We start from the raw sequence: 25,873 nt of genomic DNA on the forward strand, positions 1-25,873 counted from the left end.
ACCAGTCCCCCGAGAGCTAGAGGACCAAACAGAGCACGTCAGGGAGAGGGGATAGCTGGCGGCACAGCCCCGCACGCCCTCCAGGCCCTGCCGTCCCCAGAGGCCAACGACGAGGACAAGGTGGCGGGAGGATGGGCCCAGGAAACAGCATCGGTGCCGCTCAGTCAAGGCTCCCTGAAGGTCACGGCCACTCGTGCAGGGCTAGGAGGATCTTCAGACAGACGGAGGAGGGAGTTAGGAGGGAGGATGGTCTTCCCCCCGGATGCTCCGGTACTTAGCCATGTCCTCAGGAAATACTTTAGAGAGTTGAATCAACAGGCTTTTAAATTTCTTCATTGTGTCAATCTTGCCTTTAACTTGTTCATTTTTAGCCAGAGCCCTCTCCAGGCACTCTTTGGCATAGAGTGGGGATTTCGACCTTGATCTATGTATTCAAAAACTTCTAAAGGGACAGTAATATCGTGAAGTTGCTGTCTGCACTTATCGATATCCTGTAAGCCAGTAACAATAAAATTCAGCTTCTGGTTGAGCCCGGCCTGGCTGCTGGGCTGGAAGTCGCTGACGATGATGCCGAGCTGCCGGATGTTCTCCACGAACTTCTTCAGGTGCTCCTCCAGGTGATCGAACTTCTCGGCCACGGCCCGGCCGTCCGCACCGCCGCGGGCGCGCTCCTGCTCCCTCGAACGCCTTCTTGATGTTAATTATCCCAGGACTCGGATTATCCTAAGAAGAGGTGGAAAGGGCTCATCCGCGACTTGATCCGCAGACTTCCTACATCCTAAGAGAGGATCGTACCTCAGCTCCATCCGCGCGTGCGCGATCTCTCCCGAGCCTCAGCATGCTCGGGAACCGGCGGGATCTAAGAGGATGCATCCGCCGAATACGGACGTCAAGGGGATCAAGGACCCGCCGAGCTGGAGCCGGGAGGCTGTGCGTAATGTGTAGGAACCGCGGGGAGGTGACAGAAAGACTGGTTTAAGACTGTTGTAAGTTGTTCCTCATCAGCCCCGGTGGCCTAATGGATAAGGCATTGGCCTCCTAAGCCAGGGATTGTGGGTTCGAGTCCCACCCGGGGTATGGGGGGTAGCATTTTAAACTTTCTGCCAAAGGAAAAATGAAATGAAGCCAGCTGTCTAATTACCATAGTGGGAAATTAAGGGGCCCTGGGGTTTAGCCAGATGCCACCCTATAGCGAAGTTGGGCAAGGCTTACTTTTCTGATAAAGATGTGCGTGTTTTCAGATTTCGTCCATAATAAAGTTTTCTCTTTTTTTAATCCATGCCTTCATCCTCAAGGTAAAAATCTCCCAAAGTGCAGGACATGGTGGAGTAAAATCAGAAGCCTCCTTTACCACATGCCCAAGGAGGAGGTGGCCGCTGAGGCTTTGTCATATATACACATAGTTCTCTTTTACTTTTAAAAACCATGGATGGGACTCTTCTGTGCCTCCAGCTCTGGCCTTACTTCTGCTTTCCCAAGCACCTGAGGTCCCATCATCCCTACTCAAACCAGGGACCTCATCTCAGTGCAGCATCTCCCACCATCATATGTGGCCTGCAGAGAACAGCGACCACAGAGCTATCCAAGGCTGCTGGTGCTTCCCTCACCAACGTTTCTCAATGTCTTATTGAAGGGAATGTCCCTGGGGCCCTCTCAGTGGGGTGGTGGGTGTGCTTTTCATGTATGATAGACCCATTCCAGCATTTCTGTCTCACAGAGTCTTTGGATTCCTTTCTCTACATGATGCCAGGAACATTCTTGAATCTTAATCTCCTTAAACATAGGCCACCATTGAGTTCCATGCTTAGCCAACCAACTAAGAAAACTGGCAGAGCCACGTTCAGCTGCACAAGATAACACATTAGATACAGGCTTGCTGGGAAGTGCACCCAGAGAAATAATGTCACCAGTTGCAAAAATCATATCCCGTCCTCCTTATTCTAACATCCTTGGGTCCATTCCCACACACATTCCCTAGTTCTCTGCTGGCATAAATGAGCAAAATTTGCAATTCTTTTGGCATATGAATGATTTCCTCCCAGGCCAGCCTTTGTCCTTCTCCTACAGCGTGCTGATCTGATTGTAGTTACAGGGCAACCAGTGTTAGGGGGCAACAAGGCTGGCTGGTGTGGGCTTTGAGGAGAACTGTCATCCCCTGTCTCACCTGTCATGCTCCAGGTGAGATTATTATAGGATATTCAAACACAGGAAGGCTACTCTTCTCAGATATCAGAGGACAGGCTGCTTTCACTGGCAAGGGAGGCTCCAAATGACTCAGGGGTTCAAGATTCTCAACTAGGTCTGAGCCTACCTAGATGTCCCCAGGCTTCTGCTCCACTCCTTCATAATCAATGCCGTTTCTTCCACATGAAAGATCTCCCAAGGCTATGAACTCAACTTACATTGTCATTCCGCAACATACTTCATTCGATTATGTGTTTGATTTTCAGCCCTGCAGCTATACGATTATTTTATGGCTGCCAGAAAACGTCCCTGGATCTCTGAACATGACTTAGGTTGAAAATTTAAAGGCCTGATCTTGTCATTTTCTTTCTTTAAGCAAACAGATGCACCCAGGAGAATCCTTTCCATGCCACAGTCCTTGTAGTCACCTTTACTGCCATAAGAGTCAGGTGCAGCAGCCAAGTGGTCCCCCAGGGCACTTGCTTCAGTCGGCACTTCATCATAATCAACCAGGTGATAGGTGGCTTGATAACGATGCCCTTGCATGCCACGAGTCACCAGTATCCCATTTCCCATTGGCAAGGAGCTCAAGCCCAAATTCATTACCAAGCCAGGGTCCACGCAGCAGTCAAAAAACCCATCCGTTGGGGCGCGGGGGTAATGGGGAGAGGTTGGTACAAGGATACAAGCTTTTTTGTGTGTGTGGTACGCGGGCCTCTCACTGTTGCAGCCTCTCCCACTGCGGAGCACAGGCTCCGGACGCGCAGGCCCAGCGGCCATGGCTCACAGGCCCAGACTCTCCGCGTCATGTGGGATCTTCCTGGACCGGGGCACGAACCCGTGTCCCCTCTATCGGCAGGCAGACTCTCAACCACTGTGCCCCCAGGGAAGCCCGATACAAGCTTTTAATTATAAGACGAATAAGTTGTGGGGATCTAATGTACAGCATGGTGATTATAGTTAATAATACCGTATTGTTAACTTCAAATTGCTAAGAGTAGATCTTAAGTATTCTCAAAACACACACACGCACACACAGAAGGTAACTTTGTGAAGTGATGGATGTGTTAATTAGCTTGATTGTGGTAATCATTTCACAAGGTATAGATATATCAAATCCTCACGTTATACACCTTCAATATATATGATTTTTTTTTTTTTTTTTTTTTTTTGCGGTACGCGGGCCTCTCACTGTTGTGGCCTCTCCCGTTGCGGAGCACAGGCTCCGGATGCGCAGGCTCAGCGGCCATGGCTCACGGGCCCAGCCGCTCCGCGGCATACGGGATCCTCCCAGACCGGGGCACGAACCCGTATCCCCTGCATCGGCAGGCGGACTCTCAACCACTGCGCCACCAGGGAGGCCCTATATATGATTTTTATTTGTCAATTATACCTCAGTAAAGCTGGGGGAGGGTAAGAAAACCTATTTGTTATTGTAAGACTAATGAAAACTGGTAACTATGTAAAAAGCATTGTTCCACATGCCGCGGAGCGGCTAGGCCCGTGAGCCGTGGCCGCCGAGCCTGCGCATCCGGAGCCTGTGCTCCGCAACGGGAGAGGCCACAACGGTGAGAGGCCCGCGTAACGCAAAAACAAAAACGAAAACAAAAAAACACCAATCTCTGGAAAAGAGGAGCAGCTCAGCTGAGCTCAGAGGAGGGTCCCCTGGGACTGGCGTCCCCAGACGCCTGAGGAGGGGACCTCAGTCAGCTTGCGCAGGTGTCTCTCATGAGCCATGATGAGGGTGGTTCTGTGAGTGCTGGGAAAACTTCAAACTGGATTCAGCTGCCATTTCTGGAAAGAACTACTATTGCAGGGAAAAAAAGTGAGGCTGGGTGGGGTGGGTGGCAGTAGGAATGGGAAACAAACAGGATGTAGAGTCCCTTCTTCCTCCGCCAGCCTTTCAGCCTCTCGAGAGCCTCCTATCGGCAAAATATGACACAGATCCTCTGGCAAAGCGCAGTACAGTCAGTCCCCCACATACGAACCTTCAAGTTGCGTACTTTCAAAGATGCGAATGTGTGTTCGCATGTCTAATCACGTAAGTTAGTTCACGTGTCTGGCGTATATTGTCACATGCGTGCATCCTATACAAGTGGTTATGCTTTTGTGTACTTTACTGTACAGTACTGTATAGAGGACAGTAGTACAGTGTCTTTATTTCAAGCCCAGGATGTCCGGAAGCAAGCATAAAAACAGTGGTGATGTAGCTGGTACTACTGTACTTTTCAAGATACTGTACTGTAAGATTAAAAATGTTTTATTTATTTTGTGTTTTTTATGTATTATTTGTGTGAAAGGTATTATAAACCTATTACAGTACAGTACTATATAGCCGATTGTATTAGTTGGGTACCTAGGCTAACTTTGTTGGACTTAGGAACAAATTGGACTTATGAACGTGCTCTCGGAATGGAACTCGTTCGTGTGTAGAGGACTTACTGTGTCACTAAGCGGGGTCTAGAGGGTGAGTTTGAAGCTGAGGGATAAAAGTTTAAATACTGGCCCACGGGTCTATCCTGCTTCCCCCGCTTCCTTACAGATGCCTCCTCAGAGTGTTCCCTTCATGTACTGATAACACAAAAATCCCTGGAAACTTGTCCTAAAATAGTTGGAAACAGGCTCTAAGAATGAGACTGTTACCGAACCAAACTTGGATCTGCTCAGCTTTGTGCAATAAAGCCAATCTACTGACACCGGGTGGTGGTGAAGGAAAGTGCAGCGTTTATTGCGCAAGGAGTCCAGTAAGCTAGCGCTCAAAAGGCTCGAACTCCCCAGATGGCTTTCAGGGAAAGGTTTTTAAACACAAGGTGAGGGATGGGGGTTGTGGGGTGTGTGATCAGCTCATGGACATTCTTCTGACTGGTTGGTGGTGAGGTAATCGGGAGTCAACATCATCAACCTTCTGGTTCCAACCGGTCTGGGGTCTACGTACGTGCTTTTGGGCAATCTACAGTTAACTTCTTCCACCTGGTGAGGGTTTCAGGCTCTGCAAAACAGCTCAGAATATTATCTACAGCCCTTGAGAAGGAGCTAAAGGTGCTTGACTTTGTTTAATGGCTAAACCACTGTCTTGCTTGACTGTTTTCCTTTCTTTCTGCATTTTCTCACTTCTTTGATTAAATTTATTCTTTGGAACTTGGGGAAGGCCTAGGAGGCTAAAGTTTTCTACAGATGAGCAGCAGGTGGAGGACATGGGGGTATCTGTCCCTGGAAGGCCCCATAGGTTCCTGCTCGGTTACAAGATTCCAAGGTTGAATCACCTTCTGGCTGCCTGGCACCAAGGAGAACATCACTGGTGGTAGGTAGACTTCTGAGAGACCCGGGTATGCTGGAGCCATGCAATTATTAAGCCTTTTGTCCCCGTTGAACTGGGATGGCTGTATGGGGGGGAGCTCACCCCATGTCTCTGGCATTTTGGAGATACAGTGGAAATGTGATCATTGTAACCACTGTGGAATTATGTGTTGACGCATTGAAACAAAAATGTTTCAATGTCTTTAATGCATTGAAACCCGAGAATGACAGGCTCCGGTGGACTAATCACCAGTTCAAAGCAGTGTGAACATCAGAGGCTGCTCTGGCAGCATTGAAAGCAACCTACATCTCCTACAGCTGAAGGGCCGATAAAGCTGAAGGCCAGGCTCAGGAGCAGGCCTTGAGGCAGACTTGAATTCTCAGTCTCAGCAAATTTCCTGGACCAATGTCAGGGTGCTGATAGGGAAGAAATGGGACCCTCAAACTTGCATTGGGGATATCTGGGTAGCTGCATTGAGAACCTTGAACGCTCGGGGCCATCAAACTTGGAATGGATATATCTGGGTAGCTGCATTGAGAGCCTTGAACTCTCGGGGCCTGCTGTGGGGGCCCAGGCCTCCACCCCCTTGCCTGGAGACTAGGAGGAACCTCAAATGAGGCAGGTATTTTACAAAACATTTGGTCACTTCAGACCTGCTCCAACTTCCCCTCCAGGCCACCATACCACATACTAGGGTCACATCCCAGCATGACTCAACTGGGAAAGTACTGGGACTGCTTCTGTAGGATCTGGATGACGTGTCAGCAGTGACCTGGAGAGTCTGCCCGGAGTGGATCCTGACGGTCCTGGATCTGGGTGAGGAGAATAAAAAGCTGGAAAGAGGAGAGATTATTACATGGGATACTCTTCCATGACACAGAACTTAAAGCCTGGCATGGTCCCTCAAACTGGTTGTGATACTCAGCTGGCATGGCTCTTGGAAGGATGGAAAAAGCAATGGCCTATATTAAATGAAGTAGAATTGCCAGAAATGCCATGGCCAACTGTGAAGGAAGGAATCAGAAGGGACAGAGATACTGGTGCGCTAGCATGGCTCTACGGCATGCTGCAATGGAACAAGACCCACCAGCTGACTATGGATCTTGGCAGTGCCTGCAGGAAATGCTATTCACCGAGGCAATAAGACTTGCATGGTTGAGGAGACACACCAGCATCTCTGAGAAGCTTGAGAGGTACTGTTTTCTGGTCTGGTGCCTACTGGGACATATCCAAAGTAGAAGGTAAGCTTTTGTACCTTGTCTCTCCTATTATTAAGAAGGAAGCCCAGCACTTTTTAAAAAATTGAAGTATAGTTGATTTACAATGTTGTGTTAGTTTCTGCTGTACAGCAAAGCAATTCAGTTATACATATATATATATATATATATATATACATTCTTTTAAAAATTCTTTTCCATTATGGTTTATCACAGGCTATTGAATATAGTTCCCTGTGCTACACAGTAGGGCCTTGTTGTTTATCCAGTCTATATATAATAGTTTGCATTGGCTAACCTCAAACTCCCAATCGATCCCTTCCCTACCCTCCTCCCCCTTGGCAACCACAAGTCTGGAAGGAAGCCCAGCACTTTGACAGGACCCTGTGATGAGTAATTTTGTGTGTGAATTTGGCCAGGCTATGGTGCCCAGATGTTTGGTCAAACACCAGTCTAGATGTTGCTGTGAAGGTATTTTTAGATGTGACTAACATTTAAATCAGTAGAGTTGAGTAAATCAAATTATCTTCCCATAATGTGGGTGGGCTTCTCCCAATCAATTGAAGGTCTTAAGAGAGAAGACTAAGATTACCCCCAAGAGGAAAGAATTTTGCCTTGGACTGCCTTCTGACTCCAGTCTGCAACATGGACTCTTGATGGAATTCCCACCCCGCACATTTCACTTTGGGATCCCCACAATCGTGTGAGCCAATTTTTACAATCAATCACAATCTCTCCCTCACTTTCCCCTTCCTCTCGCTCTCTTCCTCTCTCTCTCTCTCTCTCTCTCTCTCTCTCTCTCTGAGTTCTCCAGAAAAACAGACTACAACAGAACTCTGAGGAATATAGTCTCTCTCTCTTTTGGACGAGTAGGGTGCCCCAATCCAGGCACCAAGAGGGACACAACCTGGCAGGCACCTCCCCACTGCCAAGCCCTCTCCTGCCCCCCGCTGGCCCCCACCTTGGAAACCTGGATACCCAGATGACCCGACATCATGAGAGCCTCAGGGCCGGTGTTGCTAACCCTTCTGGTTCCCCTACCCCACCCCAAGAAAGGAACTCACATTTCCCTCACTGCTGCCTCTCGAGGAGAGGGACACCCAATCTCTACTTGGAGTAGCCCACGATTTCCAACTTTCTTTCTACTTTAGAAAGGGGAGAGGGGCTGGGACAGGACTAACGGCCAGATGAGGGGCTCCCTTCCCTGCCGCATCTCTGTCTCAGGAGGGAGGAAAGCTGCAGCAAATGCAGATGGGGACACACAGGGTTGGGGGAGGCGAGGGTCCTGGGTGGGGAACACCCCCGGATACACATGGAGCATCACGTAGGTCCCTGCTTAGGGCCAGAGTTAGCTGAAAATCCATTTCCAAGTCTCCTATTGTCACTCTCGTTCCGCGTGTAGAACTGAGACTGAATGGGTTCGAGTCCTACTTTGGGCGATAATTCTTGGTCTGATAAGCGCTTGCCCCGATTGCGGGAATTTCAAGAATGTTCTTAGAAAAGGAACCTCTCAGAGGGGCTCCTGACCCACTCTGTGTGCTGTATCTGGAACCGTGGAGTAAGTTTCAACTTTTAAATTCCAAAACGTATATAATAAACTATTAATTAGACAAAAGCAAGTTGCTCGGGTGGGATTCGAGGTTGGTGGCCACATGCCGGCCTCCCTGGACCAGCAACAGATCCTCCTTTGGAAGAAGCTTAGTTTATATGGATCTGGTCACTTCTGTAATATCATCCCTGCTTACCTGTGAAGCCAAGCCCTGAGGGCAAAAGTTATGCCCAACGTGGGGCTCGAACCCACGACCCTGAAATTAAGAGTCTCATGCTCTACCAGCTGAGCTAGCCAGGCAAAGTTAAAAAAAAAATGATACTCCTCATAAACTAGTTGGATTTCTTCAGAACTTTACTGTCCTAAAAATGGTAGGGACAAACCCTGGATCCTGTGCACACTGCATCTCGGGCACTGGAGTGCTGAATTCTTGGGTCCTTTCAGCAGAGGATGAGAGCCCCAACAAGTTCCTATCTGCTGTCCGGCCATGGGTCTGTGTAGTCCCAGCAGCTCCAGGGAGCTGGAAAGTCGGGGGCAAGGGCACGAGGTTGGGTATCACTAGAGACTAGTAAGGATCGCGGTGTGACCCTCGCTTAGGGTGTGGGAGGTGTCGGGTTCCAATAAGGGACGATTTCTCATCATCAAACTCTCAGCCCTCTTTTGGACGAGTAGCCTGAAGCAAATCAGGAAGGCTCCATGGCCTCGCCTCGGGGACAAGCCAGGGAGGCCTTCCTTTCCAGGGGGATGCTGGACTCCTTGCTAGCGGGGCAGCGCCGTTCAGGAAGAAGCGAGCACCAACCCCAGTTCTGACCCCTACATCAGGGTTCCAGAACTGTGAGGGTTTTCTGGGGCCGACCTCAGGCCAAGAGGGACCCCGAGATGCTCGAGGCTCTCCCAGGCTGGCCGGTTGGGAGGTGGCAGAGTCTCATTCGCAAGGTCCTGGATTTGTGTCCCATATTGGGTGAAATTTCTGGCCTGGGAGACTTTCACACTCACCCGGGCCACAGGGACTCCCTCCTCCTCCTGGTCGCCTGTCCCTCGTGGGTGGCCCTCGTGGCCTGGGGGAGTCTGGCTCTGCGGTTCTAGGGCCTTAGTGTGCGGGACCCCCCTCTCCGTGAGGTTCCGGCAGCGCTGCATCTGGAATCGAAACCGAAACCTCCTCCGGCGCAAGTCCCTGCGGGGCCCGGCTGCCAGAACTCAGCCCAGGATCGGAGGGCGGAGCCGCGGTCTCAGGCCTCCAAAGACAGACGTCAGGAGCTAGTTAGGCGCCGGCTCGCTGGTCTAGGGGTATGATTCTCGCTTATGGGTGCGAAAAGTCGCGGGTTCAATTTCTGGATGAACCCCACTTTCTTTTTTTCAGACATCCCCAGTTTTCGGGTTAAGGCTCCGGAGCTCTGCGGAGTCCTGAGCGAGAGGATCTTGGTCCCCGCCTGCCGCGATCCGATCGGGCTGCGCCCAGTTCCGTGCTGCCAAGTGGCTATCGCTCCGCTTGGGGCGGGTGTTTCCAGGCCGGAGGCTTCGTCCTCGGGGCTCCGGGACTGGCCTGGAGGCCTGACTCTGGGGGAAGGAGCCCGAAGGCGGGGTGGGGGGGGCAAACACTTCTGTCTCCGCTCGCGGGAGACCAGGTCTGTGTGCCAGACGGTCACTGGACCCGGGGTGACGATGTAACTTGGTCTGGGCGTGTATTTTTGCTTTGGGTCATAAATTCAAATTCCGGACAAGCCCACGTTTCAACGTCTTTTTCCTACTTGAGGGGCTGCCAAAAGGGCCTTCCACGACCAAGGGAAGGAAGGAAACCGCATCGGAGACTGATCATGGGGACCGCGAAGGACCTGGGGTCTCCACAGGTGTCCAGAGGGCGGTGCTCTAGACACGGGTCTCTTCTCCAAGTTGGAAGAACGGCAATGTTTACATAGATTTTATTATTATTCTCTGAGGCCAACAGATCCAGCCATTGAGAAGATGGCTTGTTACTCACAGTTTCCAAGAGGAGGGGGGCACAGGGGAAGCACCAGAGTCAGTCAGGAGGCGAAAGGAATGAGAAGAAAATGTGGGCAAAAGAGGCTTTATTGTGGTTTCACGAAAGGTGAAACAGGTGAGGCAGGGAAAACAGGTTTAAATGGGTTAGTTTGAATAATTTCACCAGGCTCTGGGGCATAGGTGCTGTCCCTAGTTGTCTGTTTCCCAGCCTTGAGGTGATTCTGGCAGATGGGTTGTGGCCCAGAGTGTAAGAGTCTGATAAAACAGGTGGTTGTGGACTCTGGATTGGTTGGTTTGTATCTGAAATGCCTGCTGGCAGAGGAATTGTTTACTATCTCCTAGAATTGGCCAACCTTGGGAGGGGCATTCCCTCCAGAGTCAGCAAGGCTCCAGACATCAAAGAATAAGAATACAGAAAAGAAAAGACATGCGTGACACGGGCGGGGACTGAGGCTTTGGTTGAAATTTCAGGTCCCCCAATCTGGGAAGAGCTTCCTCATCCCAGGCCCAGGGGATTATGGCACAGAGCCTCTGCCAGGCAAGCTACCGAAGAGCCAGATTTTCCCAGAACATGCAGAGGGGGCAGGGGGCTGGTGGGCCTCTTCTCTGACCTAAATGCTTGGGTTTCTCCAGTTAAGCCCAGGGTCGTGCATGCTGGGTGCCCCTTTCATGCCTCCTGACTCTCAAGTCCCCGAGTGAGTGGGTTTCCTGCACAGAACCCCGGGCCCCACTTGGATGTCCAGGGAGGCCTCTCCCACCCCTGAGGCCTGGTGGGGGTCAACCGGGGTAACCAGGCTCCCTGGCCAGCACTTTCTTCTCCTATAGCCAGAGCCTTTTAAGACTCCCCTTTCCTTGAAGGGAAAGCACTACTGCCTCCACCAGCAGGTTAGTTCCTCTGCAAAGTCCTCTTCTGTGTCAGTGGTGTCCCGCCCTCAGGCCTGCCTTAACCCCCTTTGGCACCCGGTGGCGTCTGCTCCCCTCTACCCATGCCCTCAGTCTAGGGCCTGCCTCCAGTTGGGCATTTGTCCAGTGAACAGGAAGTGCGAACTGCAGAGGAAGGTCCCTGTGGAGGAGTTCTTACCCTCACTTTGGCTTCAAATCCCCGAGGAGCCCAGTTTGCTTTTTCTGGTCATTTTACGGCAGAAACGGAATCCCTGGCAGAGCTGGTGTGGGGTCGGGGCCTGTGAGGATGGATCATGTGCAGGCCCAGGGGGTGGTGGACCCAGATCCCAGTTGGACTCAAGTGGCCAGATCGGGCCTGGACACTGAAGTCTGGTGTCTGGGTGTGCTCAGCGGACAGGGAGGGGCCGTGACCCAGGTCACAGCAGTGGCAACGGCAACGCGGGGTGGAGAGTGTCCCCTGAGGGCTCCCTGGGTTTCCTCAACTTCCTCCTTCATCCTTTTGCTCCCTACCTAAACCCCCTCGCCGGGGCCCCTTCCCAGCTGCTGTCTGCACTGGGACGCGAGTCTGGGGCTCTGGGAGGCAGTTCTCTGGGCTGGACGGGGTGTGAGACTCGGGACCCCGCGGCGGGTCTTCCCAGTGAGTGGCGTGGGGGTGGGGTGGCGGTCCCGGGGGCGTCCGGGGAGCCCGCCACGCCGGGGGCGGCGGGCCAAACCCGGCTCTCAGCTTCACTCCGCTGCCCAGCCCTTAGCCCGGTGACGGAAGAGGGACCTGGGGACGTTCTCCTGAGCTGATCGTCTCGGTTTTCCACGGGCGGAGAGGAGAGCAGAGGAGCGGGACCTTCCAAAACCCGCATCAGGACTTGCCGACTTGGGAGTCTCAGAGTGTGGCAGTGCTGAGCCTTCCCATCCCCCTCCTGTCCATGGAATCAAATCCTTCCCTGACATTCGTGGGGAAAAGGGAAACGATCCATGGATGAGAAAACCGAGACAGTCTAGGCCAGCGAGGACAGAGCCATACTGAACTTAAGAGGAGAGCAAAAAACCATGGCAAGGTGGCTCGTTGGTCTAGTGGTATGATTCTCGCTTAGGGTGCAAGAGGTCCCGGGTTCAAATCCCGGACGAGCCCACCTTTTAAAGAGTAGTTGGGATTGTGTCCCGGGGAAACACCGCTGTGGCATTCAGCAGATGTGGACATGCCCACCCTGGTTTTCACCCTCGTCCTTCCTCACAGTGGTATGGGCTCCTCTGCCCTGTAGGGTCACTCTGTTTGAGAGACGATTGTGACTTGGAATCGGGTACACCCCTCACTCCCAAAGGAACATCCTAGTATAAGTTGAGCTTTTTACACCACGCTGTCCTGCAGATGCAGAGATAATAGTAGCAGCTCGCTCCGTCGACTAAATAAACCAAAGGAGAAACTGGTGGGTGGCTTTTCTCTGGTAACCAGGTTCAAATCTTTGATGGACCCATTTCTAAGTTTCCTTTGGTTAAAGAAGTTGAGGAATCAAGTGGGTTCGCGGACCCACTATAAGGAGGAGACACCAGGCCTGTGAGAGCTTGGGCGGGGTGACTCACTGCGAAGTGACAGGCTGAGGATGTGGCAGCGTCTGGACCCGGTTCGTCGGACTAGCCTTTGGTGCGTTTTGTACCTAAGCCGAATGCCAGGAATTGCTTAGAGGTTCTGTCAAAAGAACGCCCAACGTGGGTCTCAAACCAAGGACGCTGAGATTAAGTGTCTCACGCTTTACCGACGAAGCTAGCCGGGCACCCATGCTTGGTAGACTGCGGCCACGTTTGGAAAGTTGACTGGCTGTGGATAACCCAAAATGACTGGGCTGGGTAGGCCCCGGGGTCAGCGGGGACGTGGAGCACCCTCGGGCGACCTGCGTGTTGAGAATTCCTGGAATTCGCCGTGTCCCCAGCCGGAGAGCCGCTGGGTGGGGGGAGGGGTAAGGCTCCACACTGACCAACGGACGGAAGGGCAGACAGCGGCTCTGCCGCCCCCGGGAGCCCTGAGGCACGGATAGAACTCGGGGCGGGCCAGCCCGAGATGATCCCGCGCGGACACGCGGCCCGAAATGGGGAAATGATAAGGGACCCACCACCGTATATGCGCAAACAAGCCCGTGAACCCAAAATAATTGTTAGACTTAACTGGATTCCACTTGTTCGCATAACTCCATCCATACTTCCTTTGAATTATCTAAAAGAAATTTATTTTTATTTAAAAACTTATTTTGCCCCAACATTTCTTGGTCTGTCCTTTGGACGATCTTGAGTTGCTGGAACCAGCGACCTGGCGGTGGATTGCTGGAGGGGATTGGAGACCCTGTGGCGCCTGCCGCGACACCTACCCTGCTCACGCCCTCTGCTTTAGGATCCAATCTCCCGGGATTCAGGGTCAGAAATGAGACGTCACTAGAGGGAGCAAGCGGATCCTTCCATGCCAGGAGTGAGACCCGGGAAGGTCGGGGCTGGGGCAACCCCTGCCCCAGCCCCCTCCCGGCTTGGCTCTCCAGAGCAGAAAGGAACTTCAGATACATGATGGACTGGGAGTGGGATCTAGGGGTTGTCTGCTCCTTCCCTACCCCAAATTCTGGAGACAGGGAGCCTCGGAGAATCTGCTGAGGACTCAGTGAGATTTCAGACTCCACCAACCTCGATGTGTGGACCTGGCCTGCATCCTGAATCCAGCCAGCCAAATGCGGAGTGGAGGTTAGGAGGCAGCGGGAACCCGCATGCGCACTGAGCACGAGAGAACACTGCAGCATCACCGTTAATGTTGTTGGATGTGCACATGGCATTGCGAGTATTTTAGAACAAAGGACTTTATTTGTAGAGATATTTGGTGGGAAAAAAGGCAAAAAGCTTTTACGGGTGAAGCAATGCTATATGTGCTTTAAAATACGTCAGAAAAAAAGGAGAGGGAGATAGATTTCAAAAACACACGGGAATGGGCCGTGTCCCGCGCGCGCCGCCGTCATGGGCGCGGGCGGCGGGAGCGCGGAGCGGCCGGTGGTCCCTGCTCCTAAGGCGCGGGGCTGCGGCCTCGGGGCCCGCCCGCCGCCTACTCCCCGACGGTGGGGACCTTGAGGCCGCGCCCCCAGGCGCCGGGAAGCGCTCAGTCAGGTTGCCCGCTGTCGTCTTACGGGCGGTTCCAGGTGAGACCGCGTCCGCCGCCTTCCCGTCGGGGGGTCCCGCCCTCTGGGCCTCATAGCCCCGCAGGCATGTCCCCACGTACCGTCACGGTGGGGTCAGACCTCAACCTAGGGGTTTGGGGCGGACACCAGCGTTCGGCCCGTAACAAGATGGGAGCCGCATTTCCCAGAAATTCCTCTGGAAGTTCGAGTTTGCCGAGGAGAAATCCGGAGGCAGCCAGAAGTGTGGCCTTCAGGGCTGCTCTCCAGGGAGCCTTCGTGAAGCAACTGCTTCCCTGCTGCAGACGAGAGACGGGCGAGGGCTCTCCAGGGCTGGGGACGGCAGTGGACTCCCTCGAGCTCCAGACCGTCCACCTCGGTGCTTGGGCTGAGGTCGTGGCAACAGTTTCCCTGACTTTCCTCCCCCACCTCATTCGGTGCAAGTCCCTGATTTCCCGTGACCCCAGACACCTATGGTCGCTTACGTTTTCCTGATGGACCGTTGCTTGATTTGGCTGTGGGTTCTGGAAGGGTGGTAGATTCTATTTTCCCCAATTATTGGCTTTCTTCCTTGATGTTGAACTTGGCCATGTGACTTCAAAGGCATCTGTAAAGTAACCAGAGCTGACTTTCAGGAAGAAACTGTAAAAGCTGTTGTGAGGGTCACCCCTCCCCTTCCTGCCCACCGTGTGAGAACAGCATGTGCACAATTAGGGCTGCTTTTTCACCCTGGACCCTGGAATGAACCCACAGCCACAGCCAAGCTACAGCCACTGCAGCTGATAGGTAGCACCAGCACGAAATAAACAGTTGTGATACTGAGAAAAACAACAACAACATGGGAATGGAGAAAGCTGTGGTGTTTGGGGGCAGGGGGTTATGTAATTCTGCTCGATTTTGTTATTGTTTTTTGAGAACTCTAACAATAAGGATTATTTTGAAAACTTTATTCTTTGATCAAAGAATGGAGAGGTGCGAGTACACCCTCTCCTAAAGTTTATTTTTTTAAAAAATCCACTGGAAATTTTCAGCTACTATTTCTTCTAAAACTATTTAGCCCCATTTTTCTCCTCTCTTGGGTCTTCAGTGACTCCAATATTATATATTTTGTTAAAGCCCCACAGATCCTTGAGGCTCTGTTATTTGGTTTATTTTATTTTTTAAGTTTATTTTCTCTGTTCTTCAGACTGGGCAACTTCTATTGTTCTGTCTTCAAGTTTACTGATTCTTCTGTCTTGTTCATTCTGCTGTTGCCCATCAATTAAGCTTTTTATTTTGGTTATTGTATTTTTCAGTTCTAAGTTTTCCATTTGGCTATTCTTTATATCTTCCATTTATTTGAGACTTTCACTTTTTAAATTTGTTTCAAGTAGCTTGTAATTGCTACTTGAAGCATTTTTACCACAGCTGCTTCACCCACCTTTACCCTCCTTGACAGATGGTTCCAACATTTGAGTCGGTGTCTCTTGTCATTTCTCCTTCAAGTTGAAATTGTCCTGGTTCTTAGTTTGACCAGTGATTTTCAATTGCATCTTGGACATTTTCGGTATTACGTTATGAGACTCTCATTTATGAGAGTCATTTATGAGATCTCATTTAAATCTGGTTTGCAGACTTCTCTGACTAGATGCCCCTCTGGTAGGTAAAGAGGGGGCTGCCCTGTTGCTGTCTGGTGGGGGCAATTCACACAGGGTGGGACCTCCTTACTGCTGGGCTGGAGTAGGTGTTCGTGCTCTCCACTAGGCCTCGGCTGATACCCCCTGTCTGGGGGGAGGAGGGGTGCCTCTTACTGCTCCCCTTGTGGACAAAGAGAAGGTTGGGGCAACATGGATGTCCATCATTAGAGGCTGGATTAATGCAGCACGAGGGTGTTGTTACTAGGTTCTGGGCCACCGGCTGAGGTGGCTCTGAGGTTTCTGTTCAGATCCCAGGAAGGGAAAGGGGAAGTGAGAAGAAACTGCGGCCGAAGTTAAGGGGTCCCCTTCGTGAGGTGCACGCTCAGGGCAGTCCTACCCAGCCGCCCAACTCTCCCATTTCGCCCCGTTGGGGGGGGGGTCTCTGGAGGCTCCCCGATCCTCCACTGGTCATTAACAACAGAAGCAGCGCAGCCCGGCGGCCAGAGCCTAGCTCACCCGCAACACAGTTGGGGGCTTTCCCGGGCTGGGGCCCGGGTGGAAGTTCCCCGATTCCCAGCCCAGCAGCGTCGGCTCGGCGCTCCCTCTGGCGGCCAGAGGGGAAAACCACCTGGGAGTGTTGAGCCTCAGAGGGATGGGCGGAGGGCGAGGTGTCCCAAGCTGAGGCTGTGGCCTCCGGCTGTGTGTGGAGATCTCTCTCCTTACCTCCCACTCCCTAAACTAATATGGAGCCCAAATTCAGGACTCAGATTCAGGGCTTCTGGCCCTTCCGATCAGGCTGGCGGGCTGAATGTGGGCGGTGGAGGTCGATGGGCCCTCAGAGCCATATTTTGTTCCCGCAGGAGTCCCTGGGCTGGGTACCCTGGGAGTTCTTGGGATAAAAAGAAAAGAGAGCGGGTTCGTCCGGGATTTGAACCCAGGACCTCTCGCACCCTAAGCGAGAATCATACCCCTAGACCAACGAGCCACAGTAAACCTGAACTCCTGACTGCCTATTCCAGCTTATCTTCACATCATTTCCCTGTGCAGCCTCAGGTCCCCGTTTTCCCCATTCCGAGCGGCCCCCACATTGAGCTCGGATAAGTTTAGCTCTCGGCCCTCGAGAAGAGGATAGAGCATTGTCACCACCCCTGTGAACACCAGGTCTCGGAGGCTGACGCTCTGCGGATCCGGGACTCCCTTGTGCCTCTCCTAGTCCTGGGCTCGGCTGGCGTCTCCACGCCCAGAAGACTGACGCCTCCACAGCAGGGAAACTTGAGGGTCCTTTCTTCTCTCTACAGCCCAAGGCTCGGGACAGAGCTAGAGTCACGGTGCCTGGATTCCTCTGTCCCGACGAGCCCACGTGCGACGCAGCTGTCGCTCTCCTCCATTGGAAGCGAATTGGGATTCAGAGAAATGTGCGTCTTGTGAGGCTTAAGGACCAGGCGCACCGGTCACCCCAGAGGACCAGTTAGTGTGGCCTGGGCCTTTCCCGGGGCCCTCCCGTAAGAGCCTCCGTCCCTGAGCTGGTGGCCTTGTCCACAGCCCCCACCTCTCCCAGCCCCGGAGGCTCTGTCCTCTCCAGAGCTCTGCAGAGGGTCCCCAGTCCGCTCTTCCCTGTGCATCCCAGCGCCAGCACTAAAATATTCAGAAGAGCTCATGCCTAGATTCCGATGGGCTTTCTCACACCTGAGATACTACCCTCGCGTGTCCCTCTTGCTCCTGCGACCTCGGTGACCCTCCTCTCCACCGAGCATTCTGGCTCCATTCTGCATTCATCCCACAAACCCCCTGCGCCGGATCCTTAGCCAGGCCCCGCGCTGAGAACTCTGCAGGGACAAGATTTGTGGGGACCTGGAGAGGCCGTGATCTCTGAGCACGGAGAGGCACACACCTGGAAGGGAGGGGTCACGGGCTGGGGCAGGGAGGCTGGTTCAAGTCCTGACACAGGGGCAGAGTGAGGAGGGGGAGATGGGGGAAGGGCAGAGTGGGTGGGGTTGACTGGAGTGCACGATGGAAGAGGGGCTGCTGCAGGGTCAGAGGGTGGAAGGAGGGGAACCACACAGCCTTGTTGTGGGGGGAAGGCCCATGGCCTAATGGGGTCTCGCAGGTCTTTTAAGCCAGAGATTGTGAGCCCCAGCTCCACCCGGAGCAGGGACTGCGTGTTGGGTCTTGGAGAAGGTTTCTGTTGCCCGGGTTTGGGGCAAATGAAGCTCCAGCTTTGGACATCGGCATAACTTAGCTCCTCCTACAGACCCCCGAGGCTGGGATGAGGGTGTTCTGGTTACTTTGTTAAGGCTGGGCTGTCATCCTTGGTACTGTGGGGGGCTGGGAGGGGGTAAGAGGCTCCTCATTCAGTCTAGCTCTTCTGACTTTTCAGTAGCGGCAGCTTTTCTAGAGTCTGGGACTTTGTGGGGAAGTAGAGGGAGGTCAGGAACAGAATCCCACCCAGGATCGGTTTTCCTAGCTGAGCAGGAATGGTAAACGATGTGCCCCTGCCCCAGGGACCTTCTGGACAGATGAACCATTGTGGGTGGGACCCAGGACCAGGTTCGGATTTTTCCATTATATTCCCAAGACATTGGTGGTCTTGGGCAGGCTGTGGCTCTGTGGAGTCACAGAGGCGAGGACTCTACAACGAGGCAAACAGAACTGGCCAACGAGCCCTCCCCTCTGGGACTTCGTGGGCCTCTCTGTGGCCCTGCACATAGATCCGCAGAGGAGTGGGAGGGGGCTGATTCTTTGGGTCACTTTAAGAGAATTGGAGCCATAAATAGGCAGGGGCTCGGTACCGAGTCAGGGTTTGGGTTTATGCAAGCAGAGGGAGTGTCAACCTAGGCTCCCCTGATCCTCGAGAGACGCTGTTCCTTGCCCCCATCCTCAACCCCCAAGGACCACCCTGAATGACCCCAACCCAGGGCTGTGGCTAATGGCCCCACGCCAAAAATTCCACTTTAACACCAGGTGAAACATTCCCTGTCTGTTGACAGCTGGCTGAGAATGGGGGGCAGGGTGGGGGCGTGGTGCTGGGTTTGGATGTCCAGAGTCCCAGGCAAGGACTGTGTCCAGCTGCCAGAAGGCCGACTCCGGGGGTGGCTGCACCTTTGCCATTTTTTGCTGGACCTGCCTTTGGGACCCTGAGGAACAGGGCGTCAAAGGTTGCTCTTGTCTTTGCCTGGCTAGCTCAGTCGGTAGAGCATGAAACTCTTAATCTTAGGGTTGTGGGTTCGAGCCCCACGCTGGGCCCAGCTTTTGCCAAGCTGGGGTGAGGGAGTTCAGATTCTCTCCTGTAAAGCAAGCATTCACGGAATCCTAGCCAGACCAATCACAAGACCCTTGGACAAATTCCAGGACCTCGACCCACCATTGCCTGAGCTAGGGTTACAGACTATCGTGGAGCTCCAGAGAAGGCATGGGACCTTTGCTTGGTAAAGGAAGGATAGACAGGGTGAAGTGGGTGAAGACACCTGTATGGTCTTTTTTTTTTTTTTTTTTTTTTTTTTTTTTTATTGTTTGACCTCATGGAGGGGCCTGCTGGCTAGGAAGAGACTGCCAACCCCAGGGTCAGCTAATTCTAGAGAAAGCAAACAGTTTGCAAACCAACCAATTTCCAGTCCACACCCTGACCCAACTCCTTATCTAACTTTCACACACCAGGCCAATATTTCCCCTGCCCCAAATCACCCAGGGCCAGATATTAGACCCCTAAGGACAGCCCCTATACCCTAAAACCCACTGAATTATTCAAACGAGCCAGCCACTGTTTACCACACTCTGCCTTACTTTTCCCGCAGAAAGGATTTGCCCGAACCGCAGGAGGCTCCCAAGGGGGTCGTCGCCCACCCTGCGGCGCTTTGGGGATCAACAGGGAGAGCCAGAATCCTCTATAGGAGCTCTCTTCTCCCCACCGCAGGCTGGTAACCCCGGAGCCCGGCGCAATAAGCGGAACCTTCCCCTCCTTCCCCCCTATTCCTCCTCCCCTAGAGATTCTAGGGCAGGGGCCCCACCGTAGGACCAGGGCCTACTTGATGCCGGTCCCCTGCCTCCTGCCTGCTCCCCAGCCACAATCCACAGCCCCACGGCTGTCAGCCTGAGGCTCGGGTTCCCCTGGAGAGTAAGGTGCTCTCCGGGTCACCCAAGCCTCTCGTCCCCGCCCCTCCCCCGCCCCCACATTTCTGCTCTTCACTCCCCTGGGGCAAGAATCAATCCCCTGTGGTCCAGAAATCAATCCCCGCTGCCCTGTCCGGGCTTAGCGGACCCCTCTTTCTGCCCCTGCCGGCCTGGGTTTCCTGGGCCTCCCCGTTGTGATTCCAGTGCTCCTCCCAGTCCACTTCGGGATAAACCCTAGTCGCCGGGCCATGGGAATAGTTGTGAAGGAAGCACTGAAAGATAGCTCGTTAGGGAGGCTCGTTGGTCTAGGGGTATGATTCTCGCTTCGGGTGCGTAGAGGTTCCGGGTTCAAATCCCGGACGAGCTGAAGTTGTCTGTTCTGGTTTTTCACTGTTTTAAAGCTCGGGGATGAGAGACCGAGCCTAGAGACTCATCCGGCCATGCGTGTTGCGCTCCGCTCCAGGCCCACCCCTGCTGACCCGGGCCCCCGCGCCCCCGCGTCCCTCCCCTCCTCCCCAGCCCACGGAACCTAACCGCAGAAGTCCAGGCAGCCCTTGAACTCCCCAGTCCCCAAAAGCAGCTACGTTGAGTTCTTCGATCAGGGCAGCTCTTCCCCGGCTGGACACTGGTTTCCTCCGGCTGGTCCGACTGAGATTGCTGCTTTAAAGTGTAAAAATACGCATTGGCTTTTGAAGGCTTTGTTCAAAAAAAGTAAGAAGTCTGAGTACGTGCTGAAATGATACTTTGGATATATTGGGTTAATTAAAATACATTACACTTAATTTTACCTTTTTACTTATATTTTTTAAATCTGTGGGAATTCCCTGCCGGTCCAGTGGTTAGGACTCCGCGCTCTCAATGACGGAGGCCTGGGTTCGATCCCTTATCTGAGAATTAAGATCCTGCAAGCTGCGTGGCAAGGCCAAAAAAATAAAATTTAATTTAATTTAAAGACTTAAAAAAAGATCTGCTGCTAGATGAGTTTAAATGACAGATGTGGCTCGTTTTTGTGGCCTTCAACAATGGACTGCGCTGGGCTAGAGACATGACTTTTGTTGTTGGGGACAGAGGTCCCAGGTCCAAATGCTGACCGAACCCGTAATTGTAAAAACATTCCCTTCTGTTTTAGACCCTGCAGGGGGGGAGGGGGGGTCGCATTCCTCCCAACCCAGGCTCTGGACTCAAGACGTTTAGCCCTGTAGGCCTTAATTTCACCATCTGTTAAAGGGGACAGTTTTGGTTCAGAACAATTTATTTAAAAGACCGTCCTTTCCCCCACTGCTTTGTAGTGCAAACTTTCACAAATCAAGAATCTGAGTACGTGTGATTCTAATTACTGCGCTGCTTTGTTCCATGATCTGTTTACCCTTGTGACCAAAATAATTTCGGTTCATAATAAATCTTGGTATTCAGGAGTATAAATCTCCAAAATTTGTTTTTCAAATTTGTTTTTGTTATTGTTGGTCATTTGCACTTTCATATAAGTGTTAGAATCAGCTTGTCAATTTATACAAAAATAGTGATTGGGATTTTGATTGGTCTAACATTGATTCTGTAGGTCAGCTGGGGGTGATTTGATATCATTACGAAAATGTCTTTCAACTCATGAACATGATGTATCTCTTCATTTATCAAGGTCTTCTTTAATTTATCATAATAGTGTTTTATATTTTTCTGAGATAGGTCTGGCACATCTTTCATTAGAATTTTTGCTAGGTATTTGATTTTGTGGATGCTATTGTAAATTATATCACTTTGAATATAATTTTCTGTTTTTCAGTTACATAAAAATACATTTTTGTATATTAATCTTAGATTCAGTTACATTATGAAACTCATTATTTTTTATTATTTTTAATCTGTAGGATTTTCTACCTATTCAGGCATGTCCTTTGTGAATCATGGCAGTATTGTTTAATTATTTCCAATCCTTACTTATACCTTTTAACTACTTTTCTTGCCTGATTGCACTAAGACCTCTAATAAGATGTTAAATTGAAATGTGATAGGAGGCATTCTTGTTTTGTTTCAGAATTCATGGAGAGAAGCTTTGAAAATTCTTCCATTAAATATGTTTGCCATCTTTTAGTTAATAGTTATTATTTGTCAGTTATTATTGCTATGTAACACTCTCAGATGTAGTGGCATAAAGCAATATTTTATTATGCTCATTGATTCTGTGGGTCAGGAATTCAACAAGGAAGAGCAGGTATAACTTGTGTCTGTTAAATTTGGGGCCTGGCTGCAAAGACTTGCAGTCTAGAAACATCTGGAGGCTCCTTTAACAACACATCTGTCATATGAAATGAGATGAATCAAAGACTGAGCTCAGCTGGTGCTGTGGAATGGAGCATCTGCACATGACCTCTCCATGTGGCTTGGGCTTTCTCACAGCATGGAAGATTCAGGCTAATTGAATTTCTTACCTGGCAACTTGGAACCCCATGTATGTGCTCTACTGAACAAGATGGAAGTTGCATCCCCCTTCATGATTCAACCTTGGAGGTTCTACAGTGTCACTCCTGCCATACATTATTGTATGAAGAAGTCACAGCCCACTGAGGCTCAGGGAGAAGAGACACAAGCCACTTCTCAGTGGAAAGAGTGTCAAATAATTTTGTGGTCATTAAAAAAAGTTTTATTCAGACTCACAGATATAGAGAACAAACTAGTGGTTACCCGTGGGGAGAGGGCAGTGGGGAGGGGTATCACAAGTGCAAGGAGTTAGTAGGTAGAAACTATTATGTACAAAATAAGCTACAAGGCTATCTTGTACATCACAGGGAATATAGACAATTTTTATAGTAACTATGAATGGAGTATAACCCTTAAAATTTTTTTTAAATTTATTTTTGGGTCTTCGTTGCTGCACGTGGGCTTTCTCTAGTTGCAGCTAGTGGGGGGCTACTCTTTGTTGTGGTGCGCGGGCTTCTCATTGCGGTGGCTTCTCTTGTTGTGGAGCATGGGCTCTAGGTATGCTGGCTCAGTAGTTGCGGCTCGCGGACTCTAGAGCGCAGGCTCAGTAGTTGTGGCCCACGGGCTTAGGGCTTAGTTGCTCTGCAGCATTAAAATTGTGAATCACTATATTGTACACCTGTAACTTATATAATATTGTACATCAATTATACTTCAATTTTTTAAAGTTTTGATATATAATAAATTGTATACATTTAAAGTGCACAATTTAATATGTTTTGACATTTGTGTACACCCAAACCATCACCACAGTCAAGATAATGAACATATTCATCATCCTCAAAAGTTTTCTCATAGCTCCTTGCTCTGTCTCCTACCCCTCAACATCAGTTTGCTGAGAGTTTTTTAAAAATCAGGAATGGAGGTTGGAGTTATCAAATGCCTTTACTGCATGTATTGAGGTGATCACATTGTCGTTTCTTAGTCTATAAGATGTACATTGATTTTTAAATGTAAACATTCTAGATAGTTTAAAAATACATATCAGAACTTTAAAGATGTTGCACCTCTGTGAGATGCCCCTCACCCCCCAGCTAGCCTCAGTGGGTTCAGCCCCAGGTGGCCCCAGCTCCCTTCTTTCCTCACCTTCAAGGGTGTAAAGAAACACCCGTCCCCTAACCTCGGGGGTCCTAGAAGGTGCAGCTCTCAGGGGCGTGGCTGACAACAGTTTTTGCCAGCAGAAGCCACCCCAGCATAGCAATGCCAAAATTGTGAGTGATTACCCCGGGTGGGACTCGAACCCACAATCCCTGGCTTAGGAGGCCAGTGCCTTCTCCATTAGGCCACCGGGGCACACTACCTGGTAGCTGGCTTCCCGTCGAGGACCCGCCCCCTTCCACGCTTCCGGCGCCCGATGTCTGTTCCAGCATTTTGCTGTGCTGGTTGCTTTGTTTAGGGCCCATCTTGGACACCCTCGTGCCCGGTCCCGTTGGGTCCTGGGGCCTCCCCAGCTCATCGGCCGGTCAAGTCCCCGCCGCGCCTGGTGCGGATGGAGGAGGGAGCCGGGCCGTTGGTGGAAGCCGCCCTGCGTGTGCATCTCCGGGACTGGACCCCGGACCCCAGAACACCGAGCCTAACTTCACCCTCCCCTTGGAGGTATCGGGACCGAAACTTCCCCCAGGTTCCCTCCCCCGGAGTGGAGAATCCAGCCTCTTCCCCAGATGTGGGAGTCAGGGTGACCGAGTACCGGGAGCATTCATCTTCGTTCTCGCTTTTTGGTTTAAGGGTATGGTGCTAGCCTTGGGGGCGACCGACCCCTCGCCCGAGTCTTGGGCATCCCGGAGTTTTCAGACCCTGTCTGTTTCAGGTGGGGCAAGCCGGGAAGGCTCCGAAGCCCCCTCCAGGAGGAGGAGCTCCACCAGGTCTCCCCTTTTTAGTGCCCAGCACAGGGGAGGCGGTCGCTTCGGATTTTTCCAGCTGGAGTAAGTGTCCCTCACCCTCCGCTCGTCTCGCCTGGAGGCGAGGGGGGACCGCGGGACCCTGTTGGGAAGGACACTGGGACCTGTGGACAAGGACCGAGGTGGGGATGCGGGGAGAGCTCGGAACCTCTGCACTCGTCCTCGGACCGGCGCGGCACCTTGTCCCACGACGACGCCCTTGAGGCTCGGACCCAGGACCTGGCCCCAGGATCATGCTCAGGAAGAGAGAGGAGGTCGCAGCTCCTCGGATTCCGGGCATCCAGACTGTGGACTCAGCGACCTCAGACCTCAAACCACCCGACCGGAGCACGCGACAAAGGGGACCCGGTTTGTCTGCGGCGGAGGCTCCAGTGAGTGGGCCGCTGTCCAGGGATCGGGGCCCCGACATTCCTCTGCGGCGCTGGAACTTGAGCCACGAGTGGGAGTCTGAGCTCCAGGATTCGGCGCCTGTACTTGCCTGCGGGACTTAAAGGATGGGGAGAAAAGGGGTAGGAGTAGCCAGTCACCTGGGGCCCACCTGCAGTTGTGCTGCCCGGCTAGTTCAGTCGGTAGAGCCTGAGACTTTTAATCTCAGGGTCGTGGATTCGAGCCCCACGTTGGGCAAGTCTCCTATTTTAGGGATCCCTGTCTCCTGCCCAGGCTTTCAACATCTTCGAAGGCTGTTTGGAGAGATCTTCCCTAGAAAACAAACACAAAATCCCAGTCTCCTCATTCTATGAGGAGGAAGAAGGAACCCCGTTTTGGGGTGTGATTTTCCCTCAGAGGAGACATTTGAGGTGGGGGAGGGGAAGGGGTGTGGCTTAAACATGGAAAGGCAGAGCCAGGCCTGGAGGGGTCCCCACCCTATGGGTGTGGTCTAGCATCTGCTCCTTTACTGACTGGGGTCTCCCTGCCTCACTCATACCCTTGAGTTGGCTTTGTGTGGGACGATAGGGCCCCCTACATCCTCACACTAAAGGAGACGCATTCTACTCCTCTCTATGGGTGGGTGGTAGGGTTGTCTTACCGCAGGGAATGCTCCAAGTGAGGGTGCCAGAGGGGAAAGCATCCAAACCTGGGGATCGGGAGGAAAAGAGGCCAGGTCAGACGGGGACACCCACCCAGGAGGCAGGGTCCTAACATCCCATTGCCCTTTGACTGAGGATCTGTGGTCACACTCCTGCTCCTAGCAGAGGAACAGGCTTGGATTTCAAACCACCCTCAGCCTCCTCCACTGCTGCCTCTGTCTCTGCAAGCAAAGGGCCTCAGAGCAGCCCTGACCAGAGCCCAAGGAACTCAACCAGTCTGCTCCTCCCGACCACCCTGGGCCAGAGTCTGAAGACTGGTAGGGACCCACACCTGTATCCTGGTCTCTGGAGGCTCCCAAGGCATGGGAATTAGGTGGAAGGAGCTGAGGACCCTCTCTGGTCTACCTGCCTCCAGGGCACCAGGCTCTGCCTTCCTCTTAAAACACTCCCTCATCCCCCTAAGGCTGCTGCTACTGTGGAT

General features: G+C 52.1%; 1 pseudogene across 1 annotated transcript; it reads right to left on the reverse strand.

Annotated features, from left to right (window-relative positions):
* Window positions 1-234: 234 nt before the first annotated feature.
* Window positions 235-12,903, reverse strand: LOC307063018 (mediator of RNA polymerase II transcription subunit 10-like; annotated as a pseudogene). The gene is made up of 4 exons: window positions 12,880-12,903; window positions 9,679-9,805; window positions 9,245-9,444; window positions 235-671 (listed from the first exon to the last, which is right to left on the reverse strand). The product of its transcript is annotated as a mediator of RNA polymerase II transcription subunit 10-like (transcript).
* Window positions 12,904-25,873: the final 12,970 nt, after the last annotated feature.

The sequence above is a fragment of the Hyperoodon ampullatus genome (genome assembly GCF_949752795.1).
Source record: "Hyperoodon ampullatus genome assembly, chromosome: 14".
Classification (NCBI taxonomy): Eukaryota; Metazoa; Chordata; class Mammalia; order Artiodactyla; family Ziphiidae; genus Hyperoodon; species Hyperoodon ampullatus.